The 18,809-nt window shown below is 47.8% G+C and overlaps 1 protein-coding gene across 9 annotated transcripts in view; it reads left to right on the top strand.

Moving 5' to 3' along the window:
- rgmb (repulsive guidance molecule BMP co-receptor b) overlaps nucleotides 1-18,809 on the top strand; it is a 262,214-nt gene that overhangs the window by 8,845 nt on the left and 234,560 nt on the right. The window contains exon 1 of one of the 9 annotated variants that reach the window (XM_085987961.1): nucleotides 17,172-17,188. The exons of the other annotated variants lie outside the window; for them this stretch is intronic. The gene's annotated coding sequence lies outside the window, so the exon portion shown is untranslated. Of the gene's footprint in view, nucleotides 1-17,171; nucleotides 17,189-18,809 lie in introns of those variants that run through there. 9 annotated transcript variants of the gene reach the window in all.

Genomic DNA, 18,809 nt, shown 5'->3' with positions numbered 1-18,809 from the left:
CGTATCTCGATGGAGGCGGGACTAAAACCCGAAAGTTGTAGCCCCGCCTCCTTCCCGACTGCTGAATGAAAATCCAGCCCAATGATGTGAAGAATGGTCACAATTATTTTTTATTTTAAAAAGTGGAACAGTGAGATGCCATCTTTACTACAACAACAACTTGGATTGATATAGTTAAATCAAAGGTCTGGCCTGCTAAGTACAAGACTATCAAGGACAACACAGTATAACCCTTAATTGTATTATATAGTAATGCTGCACGCAAACCCCACTGTTCATTTTGAAACCGAAAGCTGGTTTGGAATCTAACTGAATAACAGCAGAAAAGTCAGTCTGTATTAGAGCCAAGGCAAGGTGGGGTAGCCATCTGTCTGAGGTTTCAGGATCTGATTTAGGAAATATTACAGTAACATTAAAATAAATATGTATAATTGCATTTTTGTAGTAAAACTTTAAGTATATATATTTTGTTCACAAGATTTAAAGCAAGTGAAGCTAGTTTAAAGTAAGTTTTGTTAACCTGACAGAAGAGGACAATATCAGGATGGAAGCTTTGAACTATTTGGTTAAACAGATTTCAATCCTGGGAACAATTTAACTTTTTTTGCTCCAGTGGCTGATTAAGTAGCTAACTCGAAAGTAGAAAATGCTGGAAATACACAGCAAGTCAGTCATCAACTATTGTTGGTGGGTTTGCTCCCACATCTCAAAGCCTGTACATGTTTGGCCCAAATGGGCAGCCGTGTAGAGAGCTGGTGTGAGAAATGAAAAAATTCACACTGGTGCAGTAGGTGCGCTCTTTAGCGGTTGATGTTCAGGCCCATTTTGGAGAAGATGGTGTTTTACTCTGCATGTACTCCTGCACACCCAAGTCAAGTATCTTCTTCTTCTTAGGCAGTCCCTCGGAACCGAGGATGACTTGCTTCCACATTAAAAATGAGTTTGCAGGTGACTGATGAGTCCAATGCGGGACCTACAGTCTCTGTCACAGGTGGAGCAGACGGTGGTTGAAAGGGTGGATGGGTGGGGTGCTTGGGTTGACGTGCGCTGCCTGCGCTTGGCTTCCGCTTGCTCCTGGTGAAGAGACTCAGTTCGGCGCCTTCCCGGATGCATCTCCTCCACTTTGTGCGGTCTTGGGCCAGGGATTCCCAGGTGTCGGTGGGGATGTTGCACTTTTTCAAGGAGGTTTTGAGGGTGTCCTTGAAGCATTTCCTCTGCCCACCTGGGGCTCTCTTGCCGTGTCGGAGTTCCGAGTAGAGTGCTTGTTTTGGGAGTCTCGTATCGGGCATGCGGACAATGTGACTCGTCCATCGGAGCTGATTGAGCGTGGTCAAAGCTTCGATGCTGGGGATGTTGGCCTGAGCAAGAACACTGACGTTGGTGCGCCTATCCTGCCAATGGATTTGCAGAATCTTGCAGAGGCAGCATTGGTGGTACCTCTCCAGTGCTTTGAGGTGCCTGCTGTTCATGGTCCATGTCTCTGAGGCAAACAGCAGGGCGGGTATCACTGCTGCTCTGTAGACCATGAGCTTCGTGCCGAGTTTGAGGTCCTAGTCTTCAAACACTCTCTTCCTCAGGCGACCGAAGGCTGCACTGGCACACTGAAGGCGGTGTTGGACTTCGTCGTCGACGTCTGCCCTTGTTGACAGTAGGCTCCCGAGGTATGGAAAGTGGTCCACGTTGTCCAAGGCCTTGTCGTGGATTTTGATAATCGGGGGGCAGTACTGTGTGGCAGGGGCAGGTTGGTAGATGACCTTTGTCTTAGGATATTTAGTGTAAGGCCCATGCTCTCGTACGCTTCGGTGAAGGTGTTGATGATGGTTTGGAGTTCGATGTCCGAGTGAGCGCAGACGCAAGCGTCGTCTGCATACTGTAATTCTATGACAGAGGACGGGGCGACCTTGGATCTGCACTTGAGGTGACGGAGGTTGAACAGTTTCCCGTTTGTTCTGTAAATTAGCTCTACTCCAGTGAGGAGCTTACTGAGGGTGAGATGGAGCATTGCAGCAAGGAAGATCAAGAAGAGCGTTGGTGCGATGACACAGCCTTGTTTGACCCCGGTTCGTATGTGAATTGAATCTGTAGTGGAACCGTTGGTCAGGATCATGGCTTGCATGTCGTCGTGAAGCAGGCGGAGGATGGTGACAAACTTTTGAGGGCAGCCGAATTTGAGGAAGACACTCCATAATCCCTCACGGTTGAGTGTTGAAGGCCTTTGTGAGATCAAAGAAGGCCATGTACAGCGGTTGGTGCCGTTCCCTGCATTTCTCTTGTAATTGACGTGCGGTGAAGACCGTGTCCGTTAGTGGGCAGAATCCGCATTGCGACTCTGGGAGGAGCTCTTCGGCCACTGGGAGAAGGCGATTGAGGAGGATTCTTGCAATGACTTTCTCTGTGACAGACAGCAGGGAAATGCCTCTGTAATTACTGTAATCGAACTTGTCACCTTTCTTGAAGATGGTCACAATTGAGGCGTTTCTGAGATCCCCTGGCATGCTCTCCTCCTTCCAGATAAGAGAAATTAGTTCATGAATTCGTGCCAGTAGTGCTTCTCCGCCATGCTTTGGTGCCTCGGCAGGGATTCCATCTGCCCCTGAGGCCTTCTTGTTCTTCAGTTGTCGGATGGCCTTTTCAACCTCATGCCGGGCTGGCGTTGTGCTGAGATGGTGGCAGGTAGCATGCTGTGGGATGGAGTTGAGGACACTCGTGTCGAAGACAGAGTCGTGGTTAAGGAGATCTTCGAAGTGCTCCTTCCAGCAGGCACTGACTGCCTCTCTGTCCTTGATGAGTACCTCTCCGTTCTTGGCCCGCAGTGGAGTAGGGCCTTGGCTGCTTGGGCCGTAGGCGGTCTTGACTGCGCTAAAGAATCCACGCACGTCGTGGTTGTCGGCTAGCTGCTGGATCTCCTGCGCTTTCTCCACCCACCATCTGTTCTTTAGGTCGCGAGTTTTTTGTTGGCTGATTAAGTAGCTAACTCGAAAGTAGAAAATGCTGGAAATACACAGCAAGTCAGTCATCAACTATTGTTGGTGGGTTTGCTCCCACATCTCAAAGCCTGTACATGTTTGGCCTAAATGGGCAGCCGTGTAGAGAGCTGGTGTGAGAAATGAAAAAATTCACACTGGTGCAGTAGGTGTGCTCTTTAGCAGTTGATGTTAAGGCCCATTTTGGAGAAGATGGTGTTTTACTCTGCATGTGCTCCTGCACACCCAAGTCAAGTATAGCACAATTACCGACACTGTGTCCCCAATGGAAAAACGTGTTGTACTTCTTAGTGCTGAGATCCCTTGTCTTCACGAGCACAAAAAAAATCAACAAAGTGTTTTAAAGTGGGGAAAAAAAATATTTAAGACTGCTAAATGTAGCAGTCACTGAAATGATGAAGACTGCCACACGTGGCTGTCAGGTTTATAATACTAAGGTGGCCCTTTAATTGTATGTGGGTGAGAAATTGGAAATTCTAAGTAACTAGTGAAAATGTAGATGTATTTTCAGGAATATTAATTGACTCCACCTCCCTAGCAATTTGAAACGCATGAAGTGTAGAATTTTGAAGACAATGCTGTAATGCATTCAGCAGCAAGTGCACAAAGGTGCTTTATTCCCTTGTTGAAGTGCCTTTCCTTTGCATTATGAACAGTACATATTAAAACTGAACTGACCTCTTCCAGGTTTGTACTCCGTGAGGAGGCGCAGGTGAATTGGAACCCATACAATAGTGGCAGCTTTTTCTAGCCCCACGCACTTCAATTTTTGCTGCTAGATTAAAAAACCGAATGAAAACATTGATTAATCTTCAACAAAAAGTGGCAGCCTTTGGTGTTGCTGCCTGGAGGAATATTAAGCTGCAGATTATTTTTACAAGGATTTTTAAGGTGTTTGATATACCTGTCAGAAGGATAAATTGATGTCAAACCATCAAAAAAGATAATTAGAATGTTATTTTCCCTACAAACCTTCAGTCATGAACACCGTGTTTAATTTGGAGAAGCATTTCACTCCTTTTTATTATTACACCATACATACCGTAATGTAGGAGGAAGGCAGTAAATCAATTGAGACTATGTAGATTTTTCTTTTTGGAATTTATGGTTCTGCAGTTGGCAGTATTTAAAAATCCTGGAGATTTTGGGATAGAAATTGGTGTGTGCTGTGCCTGCTTTTCGGGTTTAAAATAGGTGCAGAACTGACTAATTTAGCAGTGGGATGACTTGTATCCAATTTGCACAGGGGTTTTGCCCACTTCTAAATTTGTCGGGCCTATTTTTTTTTTGTAACCCAGGCGGCTGCCTAAAACAGGCATTAGGTCTCGTGCACATGTAAAAAAAAATATATATTCATTCTCGGGCTGTGTCTGTTAATGACCAGACTGACATTTATTGCCCTTGAGAAGGTGGTGGTGGGCCTTCAGCTTGAACCGCTGCAGTCCATGTGGTGAAGGTGCTCCCACAATGCTGTTAGATCGGAAGTTTCAGGACTTTGATCCAGCCTAACCCCTGTTGAAGGACCCCTCTGCAAAAGTTTTCTCCGATGAGGGGGGCAGGGATTTTAAAAAAAATCTTCCTGTGAAGCCAGGAGAAGTAGGAGTGCTTCCCTGACTGACTCCACATTTGGTGCGATTGCTGTCCTCCGTAGCCCCTTCCAACCCCCCAATTAGGAATTACTTTGGTGAGGAAAGTGGTTCTATGTTCATGACCTGCAGTACGTGAGTTGCCTGTGGGAGCACTGCAGGCGCTAGCAGCTTGCGAATAAAATACCAATGCTAATTTCAGGCCGGTCTCGGGTCTCTTGTTTTGGGCGCGCGCTACCTCGGCGGCACTGAGTCTAGGCCCGAAAACGGGCCCAGACAGAATTCTACCCCATTATCTCTAACACTGTAGAGCAGGCAAGGTGTAGGCGGAGGAGGTAAGGAAGAGGGAGGCAGGTTTAAACTAATGGAGACCACTACTGTTCTTCAATAATGCAATGGTTATGTTGCTAGTTACGGGTTTAACTCGTTGCAACTGCTTGGAGTTTTTTCCTTTCTCTGATTGGAGTTAACTCCTTGCGGTGGCAGGTGAGCCACAAGTCGTCTCCAGGTTTGTCCCAATCACAACATTACATAATGGTGCAATGCATCCCTTTTTACACCGAATGACTTTTTAAAAAGATTCCAAAATTTTCCACTGCTGATCTGTCCTGAGTTTCTTTTTTAAATAGCTGAATGTGGGCCTTTTGTCTCGCTTGATAACTAGAGGTAAAACTGATTCCAATACAGAAAATCTTGATTTAAAAAAAAATTCAAATCTGGACATTTATTGAACATGATTCTTTATGACTAGTTTTGTTAACTATTGGGGTATTTAGCAGCCATGGAGTATTCTATTTTGAGGCGGGGAAACTACTGGGACCATTTTTCCCTGTCCTGGAAACATTTATCTTGTTAAAATAACAAAGTGCCACAGTCCTCTTGTAATCATTCCCTTTTTCTTTCCCAACAATCTCTGGCAGTCCATCCAGCATTACTGTCTTTTAACACTCCCGGTTAGGCAGTTCACACTCTTGTGGCCTCTCAGTCCAGTCTGTGGTTAAGGCTAGTGATTTGTCCCAGCATGAGCACCCCTAACAAATCCCATATGACTGTAACCCTATATGGTGTGATTATTAAAAATTTCTCGTCGAACCTGGCACCGACCCATGATGAACATTTTAGCAGACCATTCCCTTTTTGTATAGGATGTTTTTATTTGACATAAAATAAATAATTCTGTGTCCTGGTCAATGTTCCTCCTCCAAACAATACCACCAGAGGGAAAAAAAAGTTTCACTGGTCATTCACCTCTTTGCTGTTTGTGGGACACTGCTGGCGCAGAACGGCTGCCACATTTTCCTACTTAACAGTGGTCATTCAACTCCAGAAGTGCTTAGAATCATAGTGTTATAGAACAGAAGCAGTCCATTTGGCTTACCGAGTTTGCACTGATATTTTCTCCATGTGAGCCACTGGGTCTTGCAAGTTTGGTAGCTGGGGTAGCAATTTTTAACAATCGCACCATATAGGGTCCCAGTTATATGGGATTTGATGGGGGATCTCCTGCTGCAACAGACCACTAGTCTTAACGATGGACTGGACTGAGGGGTGCATCATGAGTACAAACTGGCTAATCGGGAGTATTAAAAGACAGTAATGCTGGAGGGACTGCCAGAGCTTGTTGGGAACTCCGTCTGCTCACTCCCCATATTCTCTACTATTCCTCTTTTTCATTGCTATGTGATATGCTACGGTTAAAATGTTATTAAATTGTCTTTGTGTACGTTGAATTGTACTTTTTGTGATCATTGTGAAAGGATTACCATGATTTCTGAACTTGTGTCCATTTTACCACTAGCTCTCTTGCCACACAAGGTCTATTTTCAGACACAGTCATCTAAGTTGTCCCCTTTGTTTGGCTGGAATTTAGGCTTTATGTGTGAGGGGAGCTCTGAACTGACAGAAGAGCTAATCTTGCCAGCAGGAGTGCTGCTGAAAATTGACACTTGCCTCTCCTTTGGATATGGTGATCAAGATATTTTAAATATCATTCCTTTTGCATGTTATGTGGAAATTTGAGTTGGAGTAGCATTGCACTTTACTTGCAACTTCCCTATTATTTCCAGGCAAGTTTCCTGTAATAAATCACCTAACCTTCAGCGATGGTTTGCCACAGCTTCTGCTCTCTGACTGGGTAGTCACTCTCTATTGTCCCATGCGGCTCCTTCCTTGGTGATCGCCACAGTAACCTGACCTAAACTAAAATGACAACATTTCTAGAAGGACCCCCCCCCCCCCCCCGCCTGAACTCCTGCCTATTATGATAGCTGAGTACCATTCCACCATCTGGGCAACAAAAGTATAAGTCTGAAAAAAATTAAAAGGTTAGAAATAGTTTAAAAAACAGCTTTAAAAAGTATGAAGTAAATTGACTATTCAGTGCAAACTGGTATGAATGCAATAAATATTGAACTCGCAGGCTGACCTTTGCAGTCTCCGAGTAAGGTCACTTATGGGTTGTGAGGTCAGGTCACTTGTTGAATATTTATGGGATTTAATGAGTTTCCACTGTGCCACTGCAGTGTTACCACACTTTCATTACTACTGGAGGAGCTAGTACAGGTTGCTCGTGTTCCATTTGAAAGCTCTTGCAGTTAAACACATTGGTAGCTTTGGATGTTTACGTAAGCCCCAGAGCTTACTGTCACGTTACGCCATGTACAGAAAGAGACTCGCTGAACTGGAACATCATACTTTGAGAAGAGCTGACCAAATGTAGTTGCTGTCTCTCATAGCCATGTTCCCAGTGTACAGAACATAAAGTGGTATGTTTTATTGCCAGTGTTGAAAATTTTCTAGTTTGACGTTTCATGATTTAAGTGTTTAGGCATTGACCAATAAAAGTACAGTATTAAAGAATCTGTGTAATCAATATGTCATCTTGTGATATTGCTGCACTTTATTCTATAAGTACAAGGGTGACTGCCAGGTGATGCTTGTATTTTTGAATTTGTTTCCAAATCCTACATGAGCTAAATAACCATAGACATTAGTCACCTTGGCAACGCCACCTGCACAAACTCCCATTACCCAGACAGCATCTGTAAGACATTCTGTCTCCGTGGATAATGATTCTCCTCCCAAATAGTATTTTTAAAATTATGACCAAGTTGCTGTATTCTGAGCATGTGTAATCTCTTTCCTGTGCGCCTCCTACAAATGCAACCAGATGCAGACTGAAGCTACTTTCCCATATCGATCAACAGCACCCACCCTTCTCCATCTTCTACAGTAATGTGTATTAAAGAGAAGGAATGGAAGAACTTGCATTTATTACCATGTTTCAAAGCACTTCATATCTAATGAATTTCTTGGAGTGAATTATTGTTATGTAGTTGAATGTGGCAACCATTTTGCATATAGCAAGGTTCCCCAAACCATTTGAGAATTTTCTATCACCTGCTGCAAAAAAATCATGGGAGATAAACATAACGGATAACGGGCTGTAATTTAAGATCAGTGGCACAACAAAGGCACTCGTCACTGGCCCCGAAGAAAGCTGCCCACATAGATCTCGCAGTCTCTGTGGCGAGAAGTTTGCCTTTTTCAACGTTCAAGTGATTTCAGCACTCTGTAGTGGGAATTCCTAGTGCAATGCTTCTGTAACATCAACAAGCTGTCTAAACAGCCAATCACATCACAGAATTCTCACAGACAGGAAACGAGAAGCTGCTTTTATCTGGACTTTTTTAAAATGTTAGAGAGTGAAACAAAGATTGGGACTCATAGGGATAAGGTAGAACCTGAAATATGAACAAACTTAAAGTTTTTTTTAGAAATTGTAATTTTTATCATAATGGAGAAATTTGACACTCCACAAATATTAAAAATTTGTTTTTCAGGGCATTAACATTTGTTTAGCAGTCAATACACTGTTAAAACCCCAGTTACACCTATTCCAACAAGGCTTAACTTTTAATGGGGTATTTAACAGTGATATTACTGCGGAAAAGCCCAAGTTTTCACTGATTGCTGGCTATGGGGGCGGGGGCGGGGGGGGTTGTCCAGAGCGTGGCAGTGAATGACTGACCGCAACTTCAGGATTTCTGTGGTTAGATGTACATGCGCTACATCCTGAAGTTGCGGTCAGTTTCAGAGGGGTAATAACAGCGAATGCTGTTAGTTCGCCGTCATTACTCACCGCAAATTCCAGGCCAACCATTCCAACTGAAATAAACAATACAAAAAGCAGCTTAAAGAGCCTGCAAATGATGAACAGGAACAGGTATAAAGCCAACATTATTTATAAAGCTGGGTGGCACCATGGAGAGATGGCTCATCACTGAGCTACTGCCTTGTGACTTGCTGCCAGTCATCTATCTATAATCCTATATATGTAACAGCCAGCATAAATAAATACCAAGTATCCTACTTTAACTGACATGCTAGCCCAGTGACTTGGCAATATTACAAATAAATTGACCAACAAAAATGTCAGTATTAACATGGTAGTCCAATATGATGAATTTTGTTGCAGTCATTAAGAATTGAGCAGCAACACAGTGCATGAAAACCATGTCACAGCGCGATCAAACCATGCTGCCTTTGAGGCTCTTCCTGCAATCCCATCTGAAAGCAAGAATTAGTATTGATAAGTCAAATTTAAATATTAAAAATAAATTAACCAATTTATTTCTTTGGCACATTGGGAGTGAAATTTGATAACGCTGAAAATTGGATGCGGGCACCCCAGTGCACAACCTGTCCATGCCCATCAAAAGGAGTTCAGGCAGCACGTCAATTTTGTGCTGCTTGCTACTTTAAATGGTTGTAGTGCACACCCAGTGCTGAACGTGCTGTTAACAGGCTGTGCGCTCAGCGGGAGGCCAAAGTTCTCTGTTTGAGCGAGACTAGCTTTCCTTAAAGCTAGCCTGCTCCTCGTAAAGGAAGCATGCACCTCTTAAAAGGTGAGCTGCCTTCAGGTGATCAAAAGTGCTTCAGCCCTAACCCAAATGGCTCAACGGGCCAGGGAAAGGGCATCCAGGGTCTCTGACGCAGCACTCGAGGCTTTGTGCAGGGGTTGAACACTGGAAAAGAGTTCCTCTACCCACAGGGGGCCAGAAGGCCCTCCAGAAAGAAGGATGTGGGACGAGCAGTGTTGTCCCCGGGACCTGGCTCCAGTGCCCAAATAAGTTTCATGCCCTCAGCCAAGTAGTCAAGGTCAGTGAATGCATCTTCAAAAGCCATTTCCTACCAACTGCACCACTAGCCTCACACACTGCTCAATGCACAACTGCCACCCCCCCCCCCCTCGCCCCAATCACTCACCTACCAACAATCTGTACCAAACACAAGGCAAACCTCGCATTTCTAGCTTCAACTCGCCCCCTTGGAGGAGACAGTACTGGCCGTTCTTGGCAGGGGCATAGCTGAGTCCTTGGCCAGCGGCAGGGCTGAAAGAATACACGATGCCGGTATCCTCATACGTTAGCTTCCTTCTCACATCTCGCTTCCCCCTCATCCCACAATATCTTCTGATTTACAAGCTGCACATGGTGTAAGCCTGCATCTCTTGCTTTCCCCCCTTGCCTCACCACAATCCTATCCTTGTGCCTTCCTCATTTTAGACACCCAAGAAATCCAGCCTCCCCTGCCAGTGATTGAACAAGAAGAATGAGAGGAGAGTGAAGAAGAAACAACACTGTCACTCGATTTCACACTCCCAGCCACCAGCTCCTCGAGGTCGTCCTGCATCTTTGGTCTCCCCCACAAAGTCAGAAACCTTCCGCCAGACTCGCTGCAGCCACTGGGGTAGCATTGCGTAGGGGCATTGGATAGGCAAAGGGACACGCAAGACACTAGGGAAATGCACAAGGGTGATTAGGTGATTTTTTTGATGTAATATTGGATGCAAATATGGATAAAGTTGGATTGGAACATTTGCTTTGTGGTGACTTATTTGAGCTTTGTGGCCAAGAGGATGCTGTGATGGTCAGTAATGGAGGGAAGGTAAGGCTGGGGTAAGGGGAATTAGAGGTTGTGTTCACTGGTACCGCAGGCGGATGATTTGATTCTGGATATCCCGCCCAGAAAGGGAGTGTCTGGCTTGCCGCCTCCTTTCCACTTCCTCCTCTTCCCGCTGCGAGCAGCTTGTCCCCTTTTCTGCCTCTGTTCCATCTCCATGTCATGTTGTAGCCCAAGGGGGACTGCAACTAGAGCTCCCAAGACTTGGAGCAAGTGGTGTTCTCAGAGGCCTTCCTTTAAGAGACAAAGGGGGAGAAATTCGGTTGGTAGCGCCTAAAGAGGCCGAGAAGTGGGGTGTTAGCCAATTTTCGGCCGGGCGCAGTGAACCCAGCGCCTCTTGCCATATTGAGTGGCTCTTAGCGCCGACGCTAAATCTTAGCGGCCGCTCGCGGGCGCAGGCAGATCATGACGTCATTTCAGTGTGCAACGCCTTTTTGGCGCCCCGGACCGGAAATTCAGTGGTGTGCCCCTTTGTTCCGCCTGGCGCTAATAAGGACAGCTTACTGGAACGTTCCCCTGTCGCTCTCGGGCTTAGGGGGGGCGCTCTTTAAAGGGGACTGCACTGGTATAAAACTGGCAGCCATTTTGGGAGCACAACTTCTTTGGGATTTTTGCAGAGTTGCACTCTGAGAGCCATATCACTAGTGACCCAGCGCTGCCAGAGGACCTTCAGCCTTCAGACCATCACCCTGCTGCTGGTGAGCCTTTACACTCTGTATAATTTCTTGTTACCTATTATTATGGGGGCTGCTTTGGAGGGGAACGTCCTGATGCTCGACCATCTGGAAAGGGCACAGAGACGGAGGGAGAGAGGGCCAGGAATGGCCAGACGGAGGGCCAACAGACGTCGCCACACCAGACCTTACGCTGCCAGGGTATTCAGGCAGCAGTTCTCTTACCTCAACATGTCGGAGGAGCAGTGTCTTAGGAGGCTGCGATTCAGAAAGGAGGTGGTGACTGAGCTGTGCCACCTGCTTCAGGCAGATCTTCAGCCGCAGGACGTCTCTGTCGGTGGCTGTCAAGATTACAGTAGCACTGAATTTCTATGCGACCGGCTACTTCCAGGCAGCAACTGGGGACATTGCCAACATCTCCCAGTTTGCGGTGCATAGCTGCATCCAGCAAGTAACAGATGCCCTGTTTAAAAGGCAGCAGCAGTACATCTCCTTCACTGTGACACCGGAGAAGCAGCGAGAGCGCGCAGAGGGCTTCGCGGCAATAGCGGACTTCCCCATGGTGCAGGGCGCCATTGACTGCACGCACGTGGCTTTGCGGGCACCTGTTTTGAATCCTGAGGACTTCCACAACCGCAAGGGGTTCCACTCCTTGAATGTGCAGCTGGTCTGTGACCACCGGCAGCTGATCCTCGCGGTCAATGCTCAGTTCCCAGGCAGCAGCCATGACGCATTCATCCTGCGCCAGACTTCAGTAGCAGACCTTTTCGAGGCCCCAGCTCACCCAGAAGGCTGGCTTCTCGGTGACGAGGGCTATCCTCTGTGCCCATGGCTGATGACCCCGCTACATTCGCCCAGCACCCCTAGCACCCCTGCAGAAGAGCACTACAATGTCAGCCATCAGGCGACGAGGAACCTTGTGGAGCACACAATCAGCGTGCTGAAGCAGCGGTTCCGCTGTTTGGACCATTCGGGAGGCGCCTGGCAGTACTCACCAGAGCGAGTCTCCCACTTCGTCGTTGTCTGCTGCATGCTCCATACCTCGCCACCCTGCGCACCCAGCCAATGCCAACAGACATTGAAGGACCAGCAGAGGAGGAGGAGCAGGAGGAGGAGGACCAAGACGGGAGGGTCCCAGAAACTGGAAGGGCTGTCCATCAGAGGCTGATAAGGAGTCGGTTCTAGGCCCCTCTGACAGAATGCTTGGTGCCAATCGAACACCAGAAATGGAACCGTTCGGATAACCCACAGCCTATGAAGGCCAGTATGAATGTAAAGAGCAGACATGGCCAATGTCAATAAAATAATTTGTTTATTTTGAAAAATGTGCTTCCTTCCAACATGACAAAGCAATGGCACCAGAAAGCTTAACTAACAAACTAACACATAAGTGTATCGCACACCTGGGAGACTATCCAAAACATTACTAACATTCAGACCAGCATCCACGGCCTTGATTTCTAGACGTCTCAGCAGCACCTTCTACTCTTTCCCCTTTGATGGTGATCTACTTCTCTTGCGAGAACGGCCCCTTCCCTCCCTGCAGCTCCTCCGTAATGGGACCCCAGTGGCTGCATGAAGGCTGGGGGACGCCTGCTGACTGTCTGAAAGCGCAGATGCCCCTGAGGGACGGCCTGGACGGACTCTGGGCTTGGAGGGCCCGGATGCTGACTGCTCCAACTGGGCATGGGTGGAAGCAGTCTGTCCTGCAGGTGATGGCAGCTGCAGTGGAGACGTGCCAGTGGTGGCATCAGGAATGCTGACATCCTACGAGTGGACACCTGCTCTGTGCTCGGCCGACACACTGGCATTCTGACGGGGCAGCATGCGAACCAATCGGCTGGTCCACAGATTGCTGGCCTGCTGTGGTGCTGCAAGGGCCCCGGGTAATCCTACCTGATCCATCGAGGGTGGCAGCAGTCAGTGCTTGCGTGGCCTCAATATGCCTCTGCATGAGGCCAGCGAGTGACTGCGTGGCAGCACTCAGCACTTGCGTGGCAGGTGCCAGTGCTTTGGTGAAGCCCTGGACAGTCCTTTCCAGTGCTTCGGTGAAGCCCTGGACAGTCCTTTCCAGTGCTTCGGTGAAGCCCTGGACAGTCCTTTTCAGTGATGCACCGAAGCCCTGGACAGTCCTTTCCAGTGATGTACCGAAGCCCTGGGCACTCCTTTCCTGTGCTGCCCCGAAGTCTTGTACACTCCTCGCCTGTGCTGCCCCGAAGTCTTGTACACTCCTCGCCTGTGCTGCCCCGAAGTCTTGCACACTCCTTGCCAGTGTCTCGATGGATTCAGGCATCCTTGCCACTGCAGCCATCAGCTCAGTGTGCCTGAGCCGAGCCTGGGCGATCTTTTCTGCGAGGGAACGCACCTCTTCTGCGCTCTGTGCTGCAGTCATCGTGGCCTGACTCGCCCTCCGGGGAGACGGCTCCCGAGCTTCCCTACCCCCCTTGCATTGCTGGAGCCCGCTGGTTCCTGCAACTGGTTCCTCCTCAGAGCCATCCCCCCCCCTGCTCCCCTCCAGGGAAGCACTATCCCCAGTCTGCAGATGGGCTGGCTCGCCTGAGTGTGGTACGGATGGTCTGGCTTCCTCCTGCTCGTCGCCTCCGGAGTCAGTGTCCCTGGCAGCTTGTTGGCCCGGCTCCCGAGCTGGTGATGCAGCATCTGAAAGCAGGGAGGTTGAAGAGTGGCTTTAGCGAAAGGACAGGGTGGCAGCAAGGGATGCAAGAGTGCTGCAATGCTCTGACATGGGTCCAGAGTGAAAAAGCATGCTGGTGGGGGGAACAAGTGGAAGGAGGCAGTTCAAAAAGGTGATGACCTTACCATCGCTGTGCACAATGGGGTCGGCAGCTCCAGTGGTGACAGGACCACTCATCCGGCCTCCAACAATCTGGTGGACTCTTTCCTCCAGGACCGTCAGTGTCTGCAGCTGAGGAGGGCCTCCTCCGGTACGAATCTATTCCCTCCGGCTCCTGGCCAGCTTGGCCTGCAGGAGAAAGGACGGGAAGTGATGAAACATGCTGCCCTGAGTGTTCATCTCATGCCCCCCATGGTGGAACAGCCCTTACAGTATGCCCTGAGTGGAATGTGCGTGTGTGTTCCCAGAAAGGGACATGGGTGCTGGCTGACAGGTGTCCATTGGGGCATCGCGCACCCTCTGGCCATAAAGTCAGGTGCAGATGGAGGGATGAAGAAGATTGCCAAAAAGCCACTCACCCTAACGACCCGAGTGAGATCGTTGAACTTCTTCCTGCATTGCACAGGACTCCTGGCCACCATGCTGCTGGATTTGACTATTTGCGAAACTTCCCTCCAAGCCCTGCGGTACTCGTTCTGATGAGGCCTCCTGCCATTGTCAGGGTACAGCACAGTTCGCCGGCGCTCCACTGCGCCAACCAGAGCATCCAATGCCCCATTGGTAAAGCACTCCGCTCTCTGCCTCACCCTCTCCATCTGGTCAAAGTTTGTAATGCCACAGAATGAACAGCGCCGATTTTGAGGCCTACAGGGCGATGAGAGTGGCTGCTGATCCTAAATGACCCGCCCCTTTAAGAGCTGGCCGGCGCCAGCACGTCTCGTGGTCATCGATTATTGACAGCACCTGCGCTGCGCCCGGCCGCCCAGATATTGAGTAACGCCGCCAGGTTAGCGGCTTAGGAGTCCCACGCAGCGCCTGCTTTTTACGCCGCAATCACCTTTAGGGGTGATGCAACCCAATATCGCTCGAGGTGGTGATGAGTTGCGCCTGGCGATAGATTTTGCGCACCGCCAATTCTAGCGCCCCAAGCGGGGCTATACCCAATTTCACCCCCAAAGCCTTGCAAATGTCCAGCAGAACTCCTAACAACTTTTTTAATGTATTGCACCAAGCCACTATTCAAATTAAATGTAAAGAAACCAGTACAAAAGCAAAAATCTAAACTTACCTGAAAGCTGCATGTGTCCCTTTGAGAAGTGCTGGCAGTAGGTCTGTCGTGCAGCTGTACGTGCTTTGGAGAGGCCGTTGTAAGGAATGACGACGTTCAACTTAGCAGGTCGTGTGTCAATTCAGTGTTGCATGCTGATTGACGTCACGATCTGACTAATTACCATATTTGCAGCAAGCGCAGGCAATGGCAGCGCTGCCGACCTGCCCAAAATGGCGGCCGCCACATTCCACACCGGAAGTGGGTGGAAGCGAGGCGGCTGTCATTTTTTTTTCTCTGAAACCGGCCTTATTAGTCGGCACTAAGGTGCCGAATTTCATGGCCATTGTATTCAAAGCTGTTCAGGAAGGTTTAAAAGATTTAAATAAGCTAGCAATTATGCTTAATTTTGAATTCAGCAGTTGTCATACAACTCTTTAAAGTGCTCCCTGACATTTAGCAGTCTATGCGTTTCTTTAGTTCTTAGTTCAGTAGACCTAACGAAGAAAGGGTCACCTTTCTGTTTTGCTCTTTACTACTGTAAGTGTGTCTCCTTGAAACATCAAGCATTACTGGTGTTTGAAGACTTGGATAAAACTATAATCTATTCATCCTCTTTCCTTCTCTGTTGAGGGAATGGACATCAGATACAAGAAGGAAAAAAGCAAAGCTAGAAACATCTACAAAAAAAGCAAACAAGCATCCAAGTAGCACGGCATTTAGAAAAATAGAGCCTTTCATAGAAGTACTGGAAAATTTCTAAATATGTACAGTGTATTCATTCTGAATTTAGAGTTTTGCTGTTTAGGCTTGCTAGAGAATAACAACTGAAGGCGTCAAATGATCCGATGGACAAGTCAAATTTTTTTTTTAAAAGTACACTCTGAGAACCTTAATCAAATTAGTTTAGAATCTGACTTTACAAATTAAACCTGTGAGGTGTGAGGCAGCTAGAGCCTCATGGCCATTCACTTAGATTTGTTTTCTTTAAAAAAGCATAGGGAGATTTTGCTCCGCTGTAATTGGGAAACGCCGAGTCCCCAGGTGCAGCAAAGAGTACAGAGACCCATTGGCCTTGACATTAACCACCCATGACGGTCGGGGGTTAAAAGTGAAACAAGCAGTGGCCGAGTCCCCAACCTGCCGCGTTCGCGCCCGTTGCCATTTTTATGGCGACAAGTGTTCGAGGCGCCCGAGTGCCCCACTGTGGTGAGGTGGGTCCACGCTAACATATGTAGATCGGCTCCCACAATGTACTGGGAGCCCGATTTTAAAATTAACTTCTGCACTTGTTTTCCAGGGGTCGAGAAACCCGATAGCGAAAGGAAGGCGGGAGCTGCCGGCTCCACAAGGGCCTATACTTTCTGGAGTTTAGAAGAATGTGAGGTGACCTCATTGAAACATATAAGCCCATATATTCCGATCCCTACGGGTGTGTACACGCTGTGTACCCACATGTAGGGACATCGGAAATGCCGGTTTCACGCATGCACAGCGCATGCGCTGAAAACCGGCATTTCCACAGAATCTGTCAAGAATGCTCTTGACAGACCGGACGCCTGCCCTGGAGAAGGACCACTGCGGGGTGGAGAGTCCCACTTTCTGCAGAACCTCCGCCTGCTAAAAACACTTAGAAATCTTACGCCAGGTAAGGCCTGCTTTTTACCAGCATAAGAGTTGAAAAAAAGTAATAACTTTTTTTCACTCATTTATAATTTTAAAATACTTTTTAAAAAGGTAAGTTTATTTTTAGCCCCGTAAAAAACTTTAATTTTTTTTTCAAAAAATTAAATTTTTTAATATATTTAATTTATTGTAATTTTAACTCATTTTAAAAACGTGATTAAAAAAAAATGTATTTAATGTTTTACTGTGTTTTTGGGGTGATCTCCATTCATATATTTGACAGGTCTATCTGTCAAAAGTATGAAGGGAGATTCCCTTCTCCTATTGGCTGGCCTGGCCCACGTGATGCCAGGGACACTTACAAACTGCCTGCACCTCTGGGATACGTGGGCCTTGCGCATTTCGAGTTTGGAGAGGCTCAGGGGCAGAAGTGTCCGGGCCTCGGGAGCCCTCGGGTAAGTTTGTAGATTTTTTTTTTTCCGATAGGAGGTATCCTCACGCAGGAAGCCTCCTATCGGAAATTACGGGCCGCAAGATTCTGAGGAGGATTGACAGGGTAGATGCTGAGAGGTTGATTCTCCTGGGTGGAGAGTCTAGAACTAGAAGGCATAGTCTCAGGATAAGGGGTCGGCCATTTAAGACTGAGATGAGGAGGAATTTCTTCACTCAAGAGGGTTGTGAATCTTTGGAATTCTCTACCCCAAAGGTGCCGTGGAGGCTGATTCGTTGAGGCCGATTGGCCTACTCCTGCTTCTAATTCTTATGTTCTTATAGTGCCTTTTACAGCAGTGCTTGTGGGCCAGGAGGAGCAGGAGGGCTGCCCCCGGCCCCTCATTGGAAGCCTTCAGCCTCCCCTTTGCCGATCGCAGCCTCTCTCTAGCCCCTGCAGATCTCCCACTACTGCCCTGCTGCAATGTCCTCTCTGCGGCCTCTCCCAAGCCATGATGCCTCGCTCTCTGTCACTATCGCGACCGATCTCTTTCTCCCCCCGTCCCCATCCCCCCCAGATTTCCGAGGCCCATCCTGGCGTCCTGCCACCGCAACTGGCCATATGGGTTTAATGTATAATGCATAAGAATCAGCATGACAACAGCTGATTCAAAGCCTGCAGCTACAAAGTGGGCTCAAGAGGAAAGCATTAAAATCAAATGTCATTTACCTTCATTGTATTAATTTTGTAATTTAACAACTAAGACCCATTACATTCATTAATATAACATTTAATCCACTACCCTAATCTGCAGAATTACTATATTTAAAAAAAAAAGGATGAAGAAAAATTCAAAAGCAGCACTGGGATTTTTCAGGTCAAATTTATTCTCTTCCTCCCCCCCCAACCGTACCGGAGAGATGCAGTGTACCCGAGGAGAAAATGCCCACATTTCCTGGCCTAGGCCTTGCACTGGGAATGTGGGGGTGGGGAGGGGAGGAAACATGGATGGCTGCCAAGCAATGTTCCCTTTAATTTTTTTGGGGTGTGCACCCCTTTAAGGGGCTGCGCGACCCATTCAAAATACCGTGCAAGCGCGGTTTTCCCATTTAAAAGCTTGTGAGCCAGCTGCGCGGGAGTTCCAGAGCGTCGCATGGCCACGCAGCTTAAAGAGAACACTGCTGCCAACCTTGGAGTCTTTAGGCTGCTGGTGGAGACCAAACTGGGAAGAAAAAGTCTGCAGCCGCTATCCATCCTTGGGTTGCTCCCAGCCCTCCCACTCCCGCACCCCCACCCTACGAAACCTATGGTCCAAGTAGGGCCTGTCAAAGACCCCACACTTCCTTATTTCAGGTGCCCTGTATTTGGATGCCCCTTGGATGGACAGAGGAAATGAATTGGGAGCACCCCCTCCTGTCTCGTTTTAATTTTAACGCTGTGTTGGCCCAGGTATGCTTAATCAGGGTCCCCCTGGAAATTCCAGGGCTGTATAGTTGGGGTGGAAATCTGACATAATGACCCCAATATTTATCGGGAGGCGAGGAGGGTGAGGGGAGAACAAAAATGGCCACAGAACCCCGCATGGCTGGGAATGCGGAGGTCTTTACGAATTGAACAGCAGGACCACATTATCATTTTTTTCCTTC

Source organism: Somniosus microcephalus, chromosome 1, assembly GCF_052327205.1.
Source record: "Somniosus microcephalus isolate GS21.2 chromosome 1, FLI_Smic_1.0, whole genome shotgun sequence".
NCBI classification, from domain to species: Eukaryota; Metazoa; Chordata; class Chondrichthyes; order Squaliformes; family Somniosidae; genus Somniosus; species Somniosus microcephalus.
This window is presented reverse-complemented; position numbering and strand designations above follow the sequence as displayed.